The sequence below is a fragment of the Schistocerca gregaria genome, chromosome 2 (genome assembly GCF_023897955.1).
Source record: "Schistocerca gregaria isolate iqSchGreg1 chromosome 2, iqSchGreg1.2, whole genome shotgun sequence".
NCBI lineage: Eukaryota > Metazoa > Arthropoda > Insecta > Orthoptera > Acrididae > Schistocerca > Schistocerca gregaria.
The window spans coordinates 901,605,780-901,623,261 of NC_064921.1; positions in this window are offsets into that span (position 1 = coordinate 901,605,780).

Below are 17,482 nucleotides of genomic sequence, written 5' to 3' on the forward strand. Positions count from 1 at the left end.
CAGGCCATATTACACTCCAGGGAATGACGAGAAGATGGAAGTAAGTGAGCGAAATATAAACATTACAATAGAGGAAGCGAATTGTCATTAATTAAAATGAAAATGGCCGATCACGTGGTCGAGGAAAAATTTCTGTTGAATTATTGAAGGCTGGAGGAAGATATATGAAGAAACGAATAACCTGCCTGATGAATAACTGTTGTAAAAGGATTGAAATTCGCTCAGAATGGAAAAATTCGTATATAGTTTCTATTTTCAAGAAAGGGAATAGAAAAAGACACGAACTGCTATACAGGCATTAGTGTCAACTGTACAATTAGCCGCTTATTTGGTAAGTACTGTTTGGAAAAATTAGACAAAATATTGACGTCCATATTGGGGGGCCGGCCCGAGTGGCCGTGCAGTTCTAGTCGCTACAGTCTGGAACCGAGCGACCCCTACGGTCGCAGGTTCGAATCCTGCCTCGGGCATGGATGTGTGTGATGTCCTTAGGTTAGTTAGGGTTAATTAATTCTAAGTTCTAGGCGACTGATGACCTCAGAAGTTAAGTCGCATAGTGCTCAGAGCCATTTGAACCATATTGGGGAATACCAGATCGTGTTTAGGCAGAACAGATCATATACAGATAACCTATTTATTTTACAACAACTAATGGAGGAATTTATAGCAGTAGGGAAGGAGCTACACATTGCCTTCGTAGATTTACAAAAGCTTACGAGACAGCCCCTAGATCTAAGCTCTGGGAAGCTTTGAAAGATATAGGTATGGATGATACCTTTTACAAATTATTATTGAAATGTACAGAGATAATGTGGTACAGATTAAACGAGGTTCCAAGTTATCAGAACCTATTTTGTAACTAAAGGTTTGCGACAAGGTTGCAGTATGTCACCCACTTTGTTCAATTTATATGTAGAAGTGGCTCTCTGAAAATGGAAGAACAGCCGCAGAGGAATGTCAATCACTGTTAACGATGTACAGATATTTTCTTTAAGTTTTGCTGATGATCAAGCTAATACATCACAATATGATTATGGTCTTGAGTTCATGATACGGCGATTATGTCAGGAATACAACAGATGGGGACTACTAATGAATCTAACAAAAACAGAGTATCTGGTGGTGAACAGTGATGCTAAATTTGAAGTACACATCAACGGCAAAGGAGTTATGAGACAGGTAGAGAAATTTAAATATTTTGGGACACACGTTGATAAAAGTGGATTGGGCCGTACAGAAGTAAAATATAGAATACAGCAAAATAGAAAAATGTTACGGTGTATAAATCCTTTATGGTGGGATAAGAATATTTCCAACAGCAATACGAAAGCAGTAGGTAAGATAATGATTAAATAAGTGTTATGCTATGGATCGGAACTATGGATCTTAAATTCGGATCTCAAAAGAAGACTAATAGTTGTGGAAATGAATTATTTGCTTAGGAGTGCCAGAATATCAAGAATCGAAAGAAAAACTAATGATGAAGCAAGAGCTAGAATGAAGGCAAATGATACAGTAATAGATAGAATTGAAAGAAAATCATTAACATTGTACGGACATTTGATGAGAATTCCAGATCATTGGTGGGCAAAGAAGGTTTATGAATCGAAACCACCCGGCAGACGTAAGCGCGGACGACCACGACGTTCTTGGACAGACCACATAAATGGAGTAATGGAACGTCGCAGCATCGAAAAGGAAAATGCGCTGGATAAAGAGACTTGGCAGTGGATAACAGGAATACAACAAGATGTTGTTATTAATTAATGTTTTTATTGAAAATAATAATTACGAACCTATTACACCGTTTGACATAGTAAAAGGCTTTCTCCAGGTCGATATATCCTATGAAAGTATCTTGATTTTTCTTTAGCCTTGCTTTCATAGCAACCTGAACATCAGAGTTGCCTCTCTGGCCCCTTTACGTTTTCTAAAGCCAAACTGATAGTCATCTAATACGTCCTCAATTTTCTTTTCGCTTTTCTTGTATGGTACTCTACTCAGTAGCTAGGATGCATGAGATGTTAAGCTGATTGTGCGATAATCTTCGCACTTCTGTGCTGTGGCAATGTTCAGAACTGAGAGGATGATACTTTTTCAGAAGACAGATGGAATATTGCGAGACTCACGCACTCTACTAACCAACGTGAACAGCCGTTTTGTTACTACTTCCCCCAACGATTTTAGAAATTCTGATGGAATGTTGTCTATCCCTTCTGCCTTAATTTAAATTTTGTCTTCTAAAGCTCTTTTAAACTCTGATCATAATACTGGATCCCCTATCTCCTGTATATCGAATCCCGTTTCTTCTTCTAACGCGTCATTAGCAGGTCTTCCCCTTCATAGAGGCTCCGTATGTACTCTTTTCCACCTATCCATTCTCTCCTCTGCATTTAACAGTGAGATTTCAATTGTACTCTTGCTTTTAATTTCGCCAGTGGTTCTTTTGCCTTTTCGCTATGCTGAGTATGTCCTACTGACAATAATTTCTTTTACGATTTCTTCACAGTTTTCATGCAGTCATTTCGTCTTAGCTTCCCTCAACTTCCTGTTCATTTCATTAGTACGTGACTTGTATTTCCGTATTCCCGAATATGCGTGAAAATTTCTTTCATCGATCGCCTGAAGAATTTCTTCTGATACCCATGGTTTCTTCGCAGTAACATTCTTTGAACCCATGTTTTTCTTTCCAAATTCTGCCACTGCCCTTTCTAGAGTTATCCATTCCTCTTGAACTAAATTGTCTACTCAGCTATTTCTTATCGCAATATCTATTGCCGTAGAGAATTTGACACATATATCTTCATGCATTAGTAATTCCGTATCCCACGTCTTTGCGCACAGATTCTTCCTGACTGGTCTCTTAAACTTCATTCTGCTCTTCATCACTGCTGAATTGTGATCTGTGCCTGTATCTGCTCCTGGGTACGCCTTACAATCCAGTATCTGATTTCAGAAACTCTACCCGACCATGACGTATTCTAACTAAAATCTTCCCGTATCTCCTAGCCTTTTCCAAATGTTCGTCCGTGATTCTTACGTAGAGTATTCGCTATTATTAGCTGAAATTTATTACAGGACTCAATTTGTTTTTTCCTACCTCATTCCTAGTACTAATTCCAAATTCTCCCATAAACATTTATCTACTCTTTGTCCTACAACCGCATTCCAGTTCCCCATGACTATTAGATTTTCTTCTCTCTTTGCGTACTTCATTACCCGCTCAATATCGTCACACACTTTCTTTATCTCTTCGTTTTGTGCTTGTGCCATCTGCATTTATGCCTGAACTATCACTGTCAGTGTTGGTTTGCAGCCGATTCTGATGAGAACAACCATGTTGTCCGTGACATTTTCTCCTACCGGTGTACAAACATTTGCGGCTACACAATTTTTCCCCCAATTTTGATTTCTTGGCTAGATCACATGGAATACTTTGAAACAAAGGTCCTAGAATCCTCCAACTTGAAAGCAACTTTTTTCTATCGGTACATATGTAACAACCCTATTATCCTCTTTCCTATTTCCAAATGTAAAGTTCTTCCTATGCTGTTCACAAGAGTCTGATTACATCTGTGAAGCAGCGTGACCTGGTTACGAATTTTTCGGTCTAATTTCGAGATCGCGAACCGAAACAACAATATTAACACTTTAAACACTGTCAATTTATTCTATAGTTTTTGGCTAATATTTGCCTTCTTGCGAAACGTTTCCCCACGTCCGTTTTCCTCAAAACTTGGCCCTATCTTCACCTTCTTGCTGCAGTATAGCCACTGTCACTATAAGCGACTTCTTGCTGTTTTCACCGATTTCTCAGCGGTGGTCAAAAAACGCGACTTTACAGCGTTCGGAATACAGCCTACAATCACTAATTCTCGGTTTTACGTTTCTGGATGACTCGCCATCCATTTTAACTGTCTATGCTAATGACAAGTGCCATCCAAATGTTGGGACTTATTCTGTTCCAATGGCCCAATGATAAATCAGCTATATTTTTTCCACCTGAACATACGATTACAGGATCACAAAATCGGTTTTGTATAATCTTGAAATAAAGGATTCTCAATAGCTAATGCGTTTTCCGGAAGGTTTTTAGAATATTTTAACACAAATTTCTTAAAGAAACTTTTAACTTCAACCCTCTCAAGATATTTATAGACAATCTGGGCATGTATAATGGAATGGTTTTCACTTCCAGGCACATAGTGTGTTGTCGAGGGCTATCATATTATTTAATGATTTTGTAAAAGTTTAGTTAGAAATGAAAATGCACGTTTATTTTATTGTTCTATAATGAAGGATACAAAACAAATCAGTTCTGTGTGGTTTGAGCTCCTCCTTAATTTGATTTTATTATTATTGCTATTACGAGAAACATAAAATTCTGCCAAAGAAAAACAAAGCCAATAGGACTGAGGAAAAAAAGCTTTTGCCCTCGTCATTCGGTTTGGTGAACGCATTTCTACAAGGGAAACGGTCGCGCAGGCAGACCTGGCAGGCTGCGTTCAGAGAGGGATAACAGGTGGCCTTTTCGCTTTCCTTTTTGGGCAATAACATTTGTGTGGTAGAAAGTTTATTACAGACATACATGGAAGCGGGGAGTACAGAATTGATTTTTGCTAACATATGCACATATTATTGAAAGAATACGTTCATTAATGCTTCCGCATTAGCTGTGGTAGCAAGACTTATCAGGATAAATCATAGTATCACAACGTTAGCACCAGTTTCCCTCAACCTAGTTTATCAAGTGCAGATATTTGGACGCTTTTAGACGATCACTTTAATCAGAGACGTGAAGAATTTACAGAAATATTATTGTCACCACGTTCTCAACTGCACTGCGTCTGATAAAGTAAGCAAACTAAAAACTAAACTCCGTCCGAACAGGCCTTGGAAGAACCAACGGTACCGACCGGCCGCCGTGTCATCCTCAGCCCACAGGCATCGCTGGCTGCGTATATGGAGGGGCATGTGATCAGCACACCGCTCTCCTGGTCGTATGTCAGTTTACGAGACCGGAACCGCTACTTCTCCATCAAGTAGCTCCTCAGTTTGCCTCACAAGGGCTGAGTGCACCCCGCTTACCAACAGCGCTCGGCAGATTGGATGGTCACCCATCCAAGTGCTAGCCCAACCCGACATCGCTTGACTTCGGTGATCTGACGGGAATCGGTGATACAACTGGGGCAAGGCTGTAGCCAATAAAGTAAGTTACAGACTATTTATTTGTTGTTCTCGTGAAAGAAAACCCGCACTTAAATCAGCACCTTCTGTGAGCAAATGTATTTTTTGGCCAATACAGTGGCTTCTATACCTTAAGTTTTTTACGGTTAAATTTCTAGTAAATATTTCATTTTACTTGTTTACTCTCTTAAAATTTATCATTGCCTTGAGTAACAGCAACAACGGTAACTACAATGTTATACACTGAAGAGCCAAAAAACTGGTACACCTGCCTAATATCGTGTAGGGAAACCGCAAGCACGCAGAAGTGCCGCAGCATGACATGGCATGGACTAATGTCTGATGTAGTGCTGGAGGGAACTGACACCATGAATCCTGCAGATCTGTCCATAAATCCGTAAGAATACGAGGGGGTGGAGATCTCTTCTGAACAGCACGTTGCAACGCATCCCAACATGCTCAATAATGTTCACGTCCGGGGAGTTGGGTGGCTAACGGAAGTATTTAAACCCAGAAGAGTTATCCTGGAGGCACGCTGTAGCAATTCTGCAAGTGTGGGGTGTCGCATTGCCCTGTTGGAACCACCCAAGTCCGTCGGAGTGCACAATGGGACATGAATGGATGCAGGTGATCAGGCAGGATGCTTACGTACGTATCACCTAGACTTTCAGCGGTCCAATAGCACTCCAGCTGCACACACCCCACATCATTACAGAACGACCACCAGCTTCAACAGTCGACTGCTGAGATAAAGGGTCCATGTATCATGTGGTTGTCTCCATACCTGTACACGTCCGTTCGCTGGATACAATTTGAAACGAGACTCGTCCGACCACTCAGCATGTTTCCAGTCATCAACAGTCCAATGTCGGCGTTGACGATCCCAGACGAGGCGTAAAGCTTTGTGTCGTGCGGTTATCAAGGGTACACGATTGGGCCTTCGGCTCCGGAAGCCGAAATCGATGATGTTCCTTTGAATGGTTCGCACTCTGACACTTGTTGATGACCCAGCATTGAAAAAAAGGAAGTTGGATATTTGTGGTAAGGTCTTATGGGACCAAACTGCTGAGGTCATCTGTCCCTAAGCTTACACGCTACTTAACCTAACTTGCGCTAAGGACAACAGACATACCCATGCCCGAGGGAGGACTCGAACCTCCGACGAGGGGGAGCCGCTCCGATCGTGCCAAGGCGCCTCACACGCGCGGCTACCCCGCGCGGCCGCCCAGCATTGAAATCTGAAGCCATTTGCAGAAGGTTTCCACTTCTGTCGCGTTGAACGATTCTCTTCAGTCGTCGTTGGTCCCGTTGGTGCAGGATGTTTTTCCGGCCACTGCGATGTCGGAGAATTGATGTTTTACCGGATTCCTGATATCCACTGTACACTCGTGAATTGGTCGTACTGGAAACTCCCCTACTACGGACATCCTTTGCCATCGCTCGTGCGCCAACTATAACACCTCGCTCAAACTCACTTTAATATTGTTAACCTGCCGTAGTAGCAGCAGTAACCGAACTGACAACTGCACCAGACACTTGTTTTATATACGTTTTGCCAACCGCAGCTCCGTATTCTGCCTGTTTACACCTCTCTGCATTTTAATACCCATGCCTATACTAGTTTCTTTGACGCTTCTGTGTAGTTCAATCTAATGAAACAGTGTGTTATACATTGATGATGGGTCGCTGCGTTGCATATTTGCATAAAATCCTTTGCATAAAGTTCAAAGCGTAAATTGTCTTCATCCGAAGGGCGACTATTAATTTTAAAGTTTCCTAGAAGACTCTTAGTCTCGATAGGAAGACATAATTTCTTACCAGTTTCATTCTGGATCTAAAAAGCAAGTCTTAACTCTATTAAAACGTAAATTTAATAACTGTTCCAAGTTGGTTGAAAAGGCTTTCATTTTCAAAATTGCTTCCAGCGATATGTGACGAACGAAAATAGTATATAGTGTAGTTAAATTTCATAAGGAATTTCTGTAGGTGAGTCTAGTCACACTTCATGTTTCACTTGTGAATGCAGTCACAGTGTTTAGTGGTGACCATAAATTGTGAAAACGATAATTCACGGTAAGTGAAGTGCAACATATACATTGTTGCTGTATACAACGGCACAATAGCTTGTCTGCGAATCACTGCAGGAATAGTTCAAATGGTACAGGATGCGTTAACATGGCACTCAGAGTATAATATTGCTGCTTCAATTGAGTCCAAAATGAGATGTTATAGAAGACGAAGTCATAGCAACCGAATCTCGGGGCTTTTTGTCCCCGTACCAGTGAAGCTTCAGGACAGGACACTCTCCGACTCATCGTTTTTTCAGATTGATATCAGCCATCCGACAGGTGTTTACTCACTGTCGGCAACTTGTAGCGGTCTTCTTTGACCTACATGAGGCATACGACATGGCTTGGCGCCATCACACTTTAGTTACCTTCCATGGCTGCGGCTTCCGTGGTCCCCTTCCGATTTGTATCCGCGAGTTTTTGTCTCACCGGCTCTTTCGGGTTCTAGTTAGCGCTTCACTCAGCGCCCCCCCCCCCCCCCCCCCCCCCCCCCGGGTTCAGAAGAACTGTATCCCACAGAGCTCTGTGCTAAGTGTCACACTCTTCCCCATTGCCATCTATGGGCTCGTGACCTCTGTTGGGCCTCTGGTTACCCAGGAGTTTTTGATAACAAGCTGACATGCCTGCCCCACATTGGCCACCTGAAGACTAAATGTATGCGGAAGCTTAATGCTCTCCGTCTCCTGGCCCACATATTTTGGGGTGCAGACCGTTACCTCTTCTCCATCATTACTGTGCTCTGGTCTTGTACAGACTACATTATGGATCATCATCTCCTTCCCATTTGAAACTGCTTGACCGTGTTCATCATTGTGGCGTGCGTCTGGCTATAGGTGCCTTTCGCACTAGTCCCTTTGACCGTCTCCTCACATAATCAGGGATTCCCCCTCTATACATACAACGGAGCCATCACCTTGTTTCTTAAGCAGTCGTCATTTGCCAGTTCTCTGACCATCCTGTGTACCCTGTGCTCTTTGCATCCTAACAGCCGCCTATGGGTTGGATTGACGGTTGGCATGCGTCTCACTTCCCTCCGTCGGGGTCTCCATCTCCACTCATTGGACTGCACCTCGTATCTTTCCTCCAATACCACACCTTGGATGGTGCCTAGACCACGGGTTAGGACCGATCGATTCCAAGATTCTAAGATTTATTGCGTTCCTATATTTTCTGGCGTCTTGTATATGCCATCCTTGTAGAGTTCCAGGGTGGTCCCATCTATTACACTGATGATTCTAAGACAGTCGATAAGGTGGGTTACGCTTTTACGTGACCTCGAACACCATTTATTACCGGGATCATGTAGTACGTTCACAGCAGAGTTCCACAGTGTCTTAATTTGTTCAGATTTCATGAGGAGACTGCAGGCTATCGACCGATGCTACTCCCGTCACACTTGGGTCTCTGCTGTCCATGAACTCCTCTCTGCCCTTGAGCGTTCCGCCTGTTCAGTCGTTTTTTTATGCGTCCCAAGTCATGTGGGCATCACAGGGAACGAACTGGCTGACCGTTTGGCTAGAGAAGCAGGTACTTACCACCCATTTCCTTCCACGACTCCAGCTGACAATACGCGGATCTACGTCAAATCTCTCTTTGCCCAAACGTGGAATGCCATCTGCAGCGCTACTGTTCGTGGTAATAAACTCCGTACAGTCAAGGAGTCTACTGCAATTTAGCGCTCTTCCTTCGGCTCTCGCGGAAGGGGTCCACTGTTTTATGCCATTTATGCATTGGTCATATCCGGCTCACCCTTTGTTTCCTCCTATGTAAGGACTCACCCCATAATGTGGTCGTTGAGCCAGACTGACGATATCTCACATATTGGTGGAATTCCCTTCTTTCGGCCCTTCGTGATAAGTATGGTCTTCCCGATTCGTTAAATGTTATATTAGCAGACGATCCACAAATGGTTGAACTGGTTCTTAGTTTCCTCTTTGAAAGTGGTTTTTATTTCATGATATAAGGTTCTACTTTAGTCTTGGAGCAGGGCAGGTCGGTGGTGGTTGGGACTTCTTTAACAATCTTCTCGGTCGGTGACGCCATGACCGACCCCCCTCTTTATTCTGTTTTTAGCTTCGGTGTCACCTTTTATACCTTTACTGTGTTCGTTTAATGTTCATTATTTTATAATTTCACTGTCCTGACTGGATCCGTCCACTTTTAGCGGACCCTCGTTCTTCTGTGACTAATTTCGGAATAGCGGGACTGATGATCTCGCCGTTTAGTCCCATGACTCCACTTAATTAATCAATCAATCAATCAATCAAAGTCATAGCAAGGTTATATTGCTTCACGGAAGTGGCCATCTAAACATTCATGGTGGTGTCTGTTTGTTCTATATCGTGTCTCCCTACCACTTTCGCGCAACGACGCTCTGAGCGTGTTTTTTAGGGAATTGACTAGTTTGAACCTGGGACCTGTTGCTGGTAAGGAGACGCCAGACTACACATGACATGTAGAATTCAGAAGAGTACAGTTAAACTAGCGATGATATAACCAAATACTTAATGATCTCAGCGTCAGCTCCACTGCACTTCCTGTAAAAGAATCTTAATACTAACTAAATTTAGTGGAAGGGGTTCAAGGCTTTCTCATTTTTAGTTAGCTGGTAAAATAACGTCGAAAAAGCAGTTAAGCTTCCCATTGGAAATTTTATTCTACTCACAAAACATTGTTTATAAATTGCACTATAGATAAAAGGAAGTGTTTTAATACAGGATGGTAAAAACCAACTGCATTCAACAAAAATGTGAACGAATATTCCCTGAATGAATTTCCAGGTTCTACAATGGATCGAAGTATGACCTGTGCCATATCACATCTATAATCTAGGTTTAAATTAAGTTTCACAAGAGAGAAAACTATCAAAACGGTCTACAGTGACCCTCAATTATCTTTAATTACTTATGTAACTTGTAGTAAATTACAGTGGCTGATGTGGCTTCTCAATAATTATATAGCAGAGAAATCATCGCGTTTCAGATTTTTACTTCAAGTGGCAAATGTGAACACCATGAGATGTAATTTACGATCGACACTAGTATTACGCAAAAAGGGGGTTAACAGATGAGACTTCTGCAGTTCTGAGTGAAGTTTTATGCGCTGTTATGCGGCATCGCGTGCGGTCATTACCTTGTCGGTGTTCGTCAGGGGGGCGGCGGCCGGCGCAGCAGCCATCCAGCTCGCCGTCTCTGATCTAACTCTTCACCTAACTTCTCCTTACTACAATTTACCGAAGTTGGTTTAAAAAAACTATCTGGCTGTGTTTTCATCTGACCAATCAGGGTCTCAATGTTAACCTTAAGCTCCGCCTACAAAAATTCTGTCTATCGAATGTCAACGTTATACTTTTCGTGGTGGGGCAATGTTTTTAAAGTTTGCAACGTAACAGAGACTCGAAAAAGTCTCACGCTAAAACCTGCAGCTGGTGTGGTCCTTTTAGCGTTATCGTAAGTTCTATACTGTTCTTCTGGAGTTCTCTATCTTTTAACATGGGTGGTCCTAATGTAACAGACATGCGAGAAAGTCTCACGCTAAAACTTGCGGGTGGTAGTGGCCCTTTTTGTGTTATCGTAAGATCTATACTGTTTTTCTGGAGGGCTCTAGCTTTTAACATGGGGGAGGGGGGGGGGGGTCCTTGAGCAACAGTCTCACGCTAAAACGTGCGGGTTATGTGGCCATAGTGGTTAGCTAGCGACGTGGGTGTTCAGTCTGTCCCTTATCATAGGGCCTTCTAGTTTAACACGGTTCTGCTCTCGGCTTCTGTTCTCGTTTCTCCCCTCGGAACTGCGTCGGTCTCACGGTGGGAAGGTATGACATGCATTTAGGCATTCTTGTGTTAGTCTGTGGTATTCCATTTGGTCACTCGTTACTCGTATTACTTTGGTTAATTTAATGTCACAATTTATTCGGAGCCTTGTGACATACTGCTGGATTTGCTTCTCATGTCAGGGTTTTCATGGAACGCCCTGTCTAATTTAGTGTGTCCTACGTCGTCACAAATAAAGTATCGAAATTTACTAGGAATAGTGGCAAGAGTTTGAGAATAGTGCAAAAACATCGGCCAAAACAGTGAAAGATATGATACTGCTTTGTATTAACACTCTGGGTAAAGAATAACGGGAACAAATCTACAGAAATTTAAGAAATAATATTCAGATCAAGTTGTAAACTCAAATAGCATCCGACAAGAATGGGTAGAGCGTAATTGATGTCTATGAGGATCGCCCGCCGACGACACCCGGGCTGCGAGTAGATATTAAACTGGGCCGCTGGTACTCTGTACATGTTTACGACTTCACACAAAAGTAACGGAGCCGTTGACCTGTAAAGTGAATTACGGCAGTGGGACACGAAGATGATAAATACAGTAATTAATCAGGATAACATTCCTCATTAGCCACCACTGAATGCACAAGTTACGTTAATGTTACAAAAAATTAATGCTACTTTTGGACAGAATTTAGCCAACAGACAGCGATCTTTCTAGCAATATGTCAAAATTGCATGCTAAGGTGAAAAGGAAACCGAACGATCTTTCTAGCAAGATGGAAAAGAATCAAAGTGATCTGTCGAAAATATTAAAGAATTGAAGGAGGAAGTAGAGGAAATAAATTACAGATTAACTAGCTGAGTTGAAAAGCAAGAACAGAGGTTAACTAAAACAGATTTTGCCGGGTTTTTATTCACAAAGACATACGAAAAGCTCAGATTCAGGTTACAAAAATAAATACAACCTTTGATACTGATGTACAGAGAATAGACAGTGTATATCGTGTATAATCGAATTTAAAATACCACAATCAGCGACAGTAGTTAAAAGTTAATTCAATGCGCACCTGGTGATAAAATTACAGAACTGAAATATGAAATGCAGTGCAGCAGAGCTTATGATTAGGTGCATATGAAAGTACGCTTTTGGGAGTCAGCAACAGATTTGAATCTTTGCAAAAGCAAGTCCAAATTAGATCTAATTTTTTCACCTTGTGTAGCAAATAAGAAACGTATAAATAAAGAGGAGAAGTCTGATCCATTGAAACCAGGATTATTGCATCCTACGGAATCCTTGAAGATTTGTGATATTGTTTTGCCACAGAATATAAGTAACCAGGAGTCTTTACGAGAAATTGGTCTGACAAAAAGAAGGCTGCTTGTGGCTTGAGTCTGTTATCATAAGACCACTTACTCCGAATGGAAAAAAGTCCTTAAAAGACTATTGTGAAAACTAGTATCATAAAGTACTTCTCGTACTTTCTACTGTAGATCGAAACTGGTCATAAAAATAAAAAGTAACAACTCATATGCGGCTGCGATTGTGTTTACCACATAAATTACAATATCATGAGATCGCTGTTTTCCTGGAAGTTCGGATGGAGATATAAGAGAACAACAACTTCGTAAGAATGCACGTCTACCAGAAAGAGGAGAGCGAAATGGGCCCCAGATAGGAGCGGTAGAGGTAATTATTTAGGTTGTGGACGTGTTAATTATGGTTTCACAGAGGATCTGGACCGGTCAAGTGCTGAGAGAAACAAAGGTTTCGACGATGAAAAGAAATGTAGACTGTAAGAGGGAGGAAACGATTCCAAGAACGAAGGACTGTTCCTGTAACAAAGATCGGCGAAAGTCAAGTGGATACAGGAGTAAACAACGAACAGAGACAAGAAGCAGAGGTAGTTACAATTACAGTCGCACTAGAAAACAATGTAGAAGTAAGTAATGTTTAGGAACAGGAGTGGAATAGCGTGACAAAGATGGTGGCTGGAGAATCTTGCTACAGACGTTTGGCACAACAGATTCTAGTCACATTGGAATATATCAGGAGGATGTATGTGACGAGGTTGAGTGATGTTTAAGAGATGTAATTTAGGAGAGGAGGAGAGAATACATGAAGGAGATATGTAATTGATAATCTGTATGATCCATCTAAATTGAAGTGAGGGTAAGTAATAAATCATACCACTAATTTGAATACAGAAGAAAATATGATTCCATTCTCAGAATATTAGCTTAGCGACAGTCTCATTAAAAAAGTAAGGTATGAGGTTTGTAAGCACGATTTTGAAATGATTCTACTAGAAAACCATAATGATTACACTGTCTGTGTGGTTCAAGCTGAAGCATATAATAATGTGGATGAGTCAGTTAAGGGGAAATTTGAGGCAGATGTGTACGACTTTGATTTGTATTAGATGAGAGCGAATTCAATTTAAAAAATCTGTTTATATAATGGAAATCTTCGTAATGAATATAAAGAAAATCTCGAAAATAAAATGTGCGATGAGCAAGTAAGTGAATGTGTGGAAGCTCAAATAACCCACGCCAAAGAAACAGAAATGAGCACGATTATGAATAATTGCAGTAGTAATGATTTCGTGGAAGAGTCAGTTATAGGGATCAACCAAGTTCTCTCAGATTTCCCCACCTTAACTGACTCACCCTAATTATTATATGCTTCAACTTGAACATCACACACAGTGTAATCATCATGTCTTTCTATTACAATCATTTCAGAATCGTGTTGACTAGCTTCAGCTTCACTTTTTTTTAATTGGACTCTTCTTAGGCTCACTCTCTGAGAAGGGAATTATAGTTTCTACATTCAGTCCAGTTATTTGCTTATTACTTCTTCAAACCTCTCTTTAGCTGAATTAGATGGATTATCAATTATATCTCCATCTCCTTTCTTTATTTTCTCCTCCTCTCCTAATTTACATTTCCGCACATCGTCACAAATTTGATTGAGTTCCTAAAATTACACCCAAACTTGTCAGACTCATTCTGTTAATATATTCTGCGGTCACTAGAAGCTGCTTTCTTCCAAACTTCTGTAGCACGTTTCTTCCATCACCCCCTTTGTCCTGCTATTCTCCTCCTGCTCCGAAAGATTTCTTACTTCTTCATTATTTTCCAGGGCGATCGTATTTCTACCTTTGCTTCTGTTTTGTTGTTCACTCTTGTATCCACCTTGCTTTTGCTTATCTGTATCACAAGAATATTCCTTCGTTTTTGGAACAATTCCCCTGCATATTACAGAATATAGATCTTATCATGGTCGAACCCTTAGTTTCTTTCAGCATCTGACCGGTCCACATCCTGTGTGGATCTTAGTTTTCTGAAGAATTTCTCGCTTTGTGGAACCACGACCACAATCTGAATAATTACCTATACTATACCCCTTCACTACATTTAACTCCAGCCCATTTATCCTTCCTCTTTGGGGAACCTCTGCTGTTCTCTTATATCTCACCAGTGATCTTCATCCTCAACTTTCTCTAAAATTTCTCAGATGTCTTGTGGTTGGTTACTATGAATCGCATAGACTCGTCCAGTAAGTTTTCCACAGTTCCTCTACGATTTCGTATTTTTATTTCTTTCCCTTCAAATAAATTACTTTACGATACCAGTTTTCACAATAGTCTTTTAAGGACTTTTTTTCATGAAGCATAGGTCGTCCTGTGTTCAGATTTGGTCGAATGGTTTCGAGCGGTCCATAGTGGTCCCATTGTATACTGGAGCAGAAACTGGGTTCACACTGCACTTCAAAGGGTTCAGATCACGTTGAGGGGTGTTGCAGTCCCACATGTCCTTAGAGAATTTTGAATCGTCTGGCGGTCGTCCTGTGTTCACATTTGGTCGAATGGTTTTGAGCGGTCCATAGTGGTCCCACTGTATACTGGAGCAGAAACTGGGTTCACACTGCACTTCAAAGAGTTCAGATCACGTTGAGGGTGTTGCAATCCCACGATTTCCTTAGAGAATTTTGAATAGTCCGGCGGTGTCAGCCGTATCAAAACTTATCAAGAACATCGTTCTGTTCCGCACCGCACTGAAAACTGTCGTTTCCGACCGCGAAATGGTGCAAGTGGACGCCCCAAGAGAAGAGGTAATTTCATTGACGCCCTTTCTGCCATCTCCTGAGGTATTTTCATGTCGATTCTGTGTAGCGGCTTGTCTAAAACGTTTTCTTCGGCTGATATAAGAAAACCGCGTGATGTCAAAGCTGAGAGCTGCGTCTCTGAACACAGTTTCAGAGGCGTCAAAAGAAGGGATGAAATGCGGGTAAGCGGCTGTGTGATGACTTTACTAACATGTGAAACGTCCGCGGTGGCTTTGGGCAGAAATATAGTGACATTTAGTGCCGCTGTGACATTATTAACGCAATTTAACTCTTACATGAACTTCTGCGTCGTGGCCTTTTTCCGCATATTTTGACAAATTAGTGTTTGAAGCATCGATGAGCCCGAGGGTGAAATCGTACGTTGCCACGCTTTCGCACCATTAAAAAGTAAGTTTGGAGCTACCTATGAGCCAACTTTCATACTACTGCGTTGCAACTGGAGCCCATTACCGGGTTTCGAAAAATGACGTTTAATCATGTTGTACAACGTGTTTTAAAATTTATAAAACTGTGGCAACCTCATGAGAATATGTCATCTATTATCAGTTGAAACCAGTAGAAAAATGCTCCTATGGGAGCAAAAAAAAAAAAAAAAAACGAATATGACTAGGGTACCAGCTGCCTCATTCTACCTTCCTCAGCACCTTTTTGGCATGCAAATATATTCGCGCTCTTTTTTAAGGCACAACTCACATTTCACTCCCACAACTTCCCCAGACCGTAACTCACTAAAGGCCACTAGTCCATCGCTGTATATCGATCCACGCCAATTTCTCCATGCTCTTTCACTAATTCAGCCCAACCCATTGTCATTATCTCTTTGCCTCTCTTTGTAACTGCCCCCTGACTCACAGTCAGCATCTCCTTCGTCGTGTCCTACTACTACAGTCTGTTATGACTGTCACCTGTCTCCTGTTGCTATACTGATACTATCTCGTTCATTCCTTCTAACCATGCTACCTCTTCTCATAGTCATTATCTGTCTCATCCTTGTTGGCACTGTCAAAGATTCTGTCTTTTATTATCACTGGCTCTCACGCACTTCCACTTTCTACTTCTCGTTAGTTCTCTTCCACTAGCACTGTCTCTTTCACACTTTTCGTAACACTGCTCTGGCACCATTGATTGTTGTGTGTGCATCTAGCAGGTGAAAGACATGTTTGCCATTCTCTAGCAACGAGGAACACCTTAGTTGACTTTGTAAATTATGGGGATGATTTAGAACTGTTACATCAATGACATCAGTATTCACGAGTGGAAATATCACTTTCCTCTATTTGTTTAGAGTTCTCACATAAAGGTCTAGGTGGATAGGACAAGTTTCTAGTTACTGAGTGGTCTAGAGAACGTTCCACCTTGCTGAAGTTTGGGGTTCGTAGAGAAATAATTTCCAGTCTATATCTTGGGAATTATGTTACGTGAGCGATCGCTAGGATGCTTCCATGTGCTTGATATCGAGAGGTACCGAGAAATTGGTATAATATTATGGCAAACCATGCAAAAATACATGTGTTCTTTTAATCCCCGAGTCTGGAGACAGGAGCAGAAAAGCGAGCAATCAAGCAGGTCTGGGCCAGAAACAGTTACGCGTTTGTGAACGAGATCGAATTTGTAGAACAGTTCTAAGAGTGACCTCGCTCTGCTGACGGCTCTCAGTCCACCTGTCGGGGGTGGATGACCGCCGACCTCACACGGAGATATCCAGTGCTGTGAGGAGTGTATATGGTCCAGTCTGTCTTTGCGTTACATATACGAATGATGTAGAAGGGATGATTTTAAATGGCCCAGGATCGGAAATGCTAGTTTACTACATCGACATGGTACACGGTGAGATATTGCTGGGTTGCAAATCAGTTTCACGCTTTAATATTCAAGCTCCTTTCCTCAATGGGAGAGCAAAGTAATTGAGTAAGAGTCTTTCCGTATTTGACGATATGTATGTGCACTTTGCAGGGTTTAATTGTCGGCCCAATATGGCGATCTGCATAAAATAGTGTTTTTTTCTTCTTTTTTCTTTTTTTTTTTTGCCACTGAAAGTCTCGTCTGCAGAAAGAAAGAAAAGGCTGGCGGTGCTTTGACACAGGCTGCATCAGTAATTTGAGGGTAAATTCGATAAGAGCCAGTTATAATGCTCGATTCATTCAAAAACAACATTCTTTGTCCTGGGATACAGAAGTCTCTATACAGCAGTGAGAGCGTTTGCTTATGTTGAAAGCATGAAGGTTAGCACATAATGGTCGGGGTGCCACGTTAGGACCGTGAGGAAGAATGCTTTTGTGGTTATTCTGAGCTATTTTCGTAAACAGGTTCTGTTAGGACAAGAATT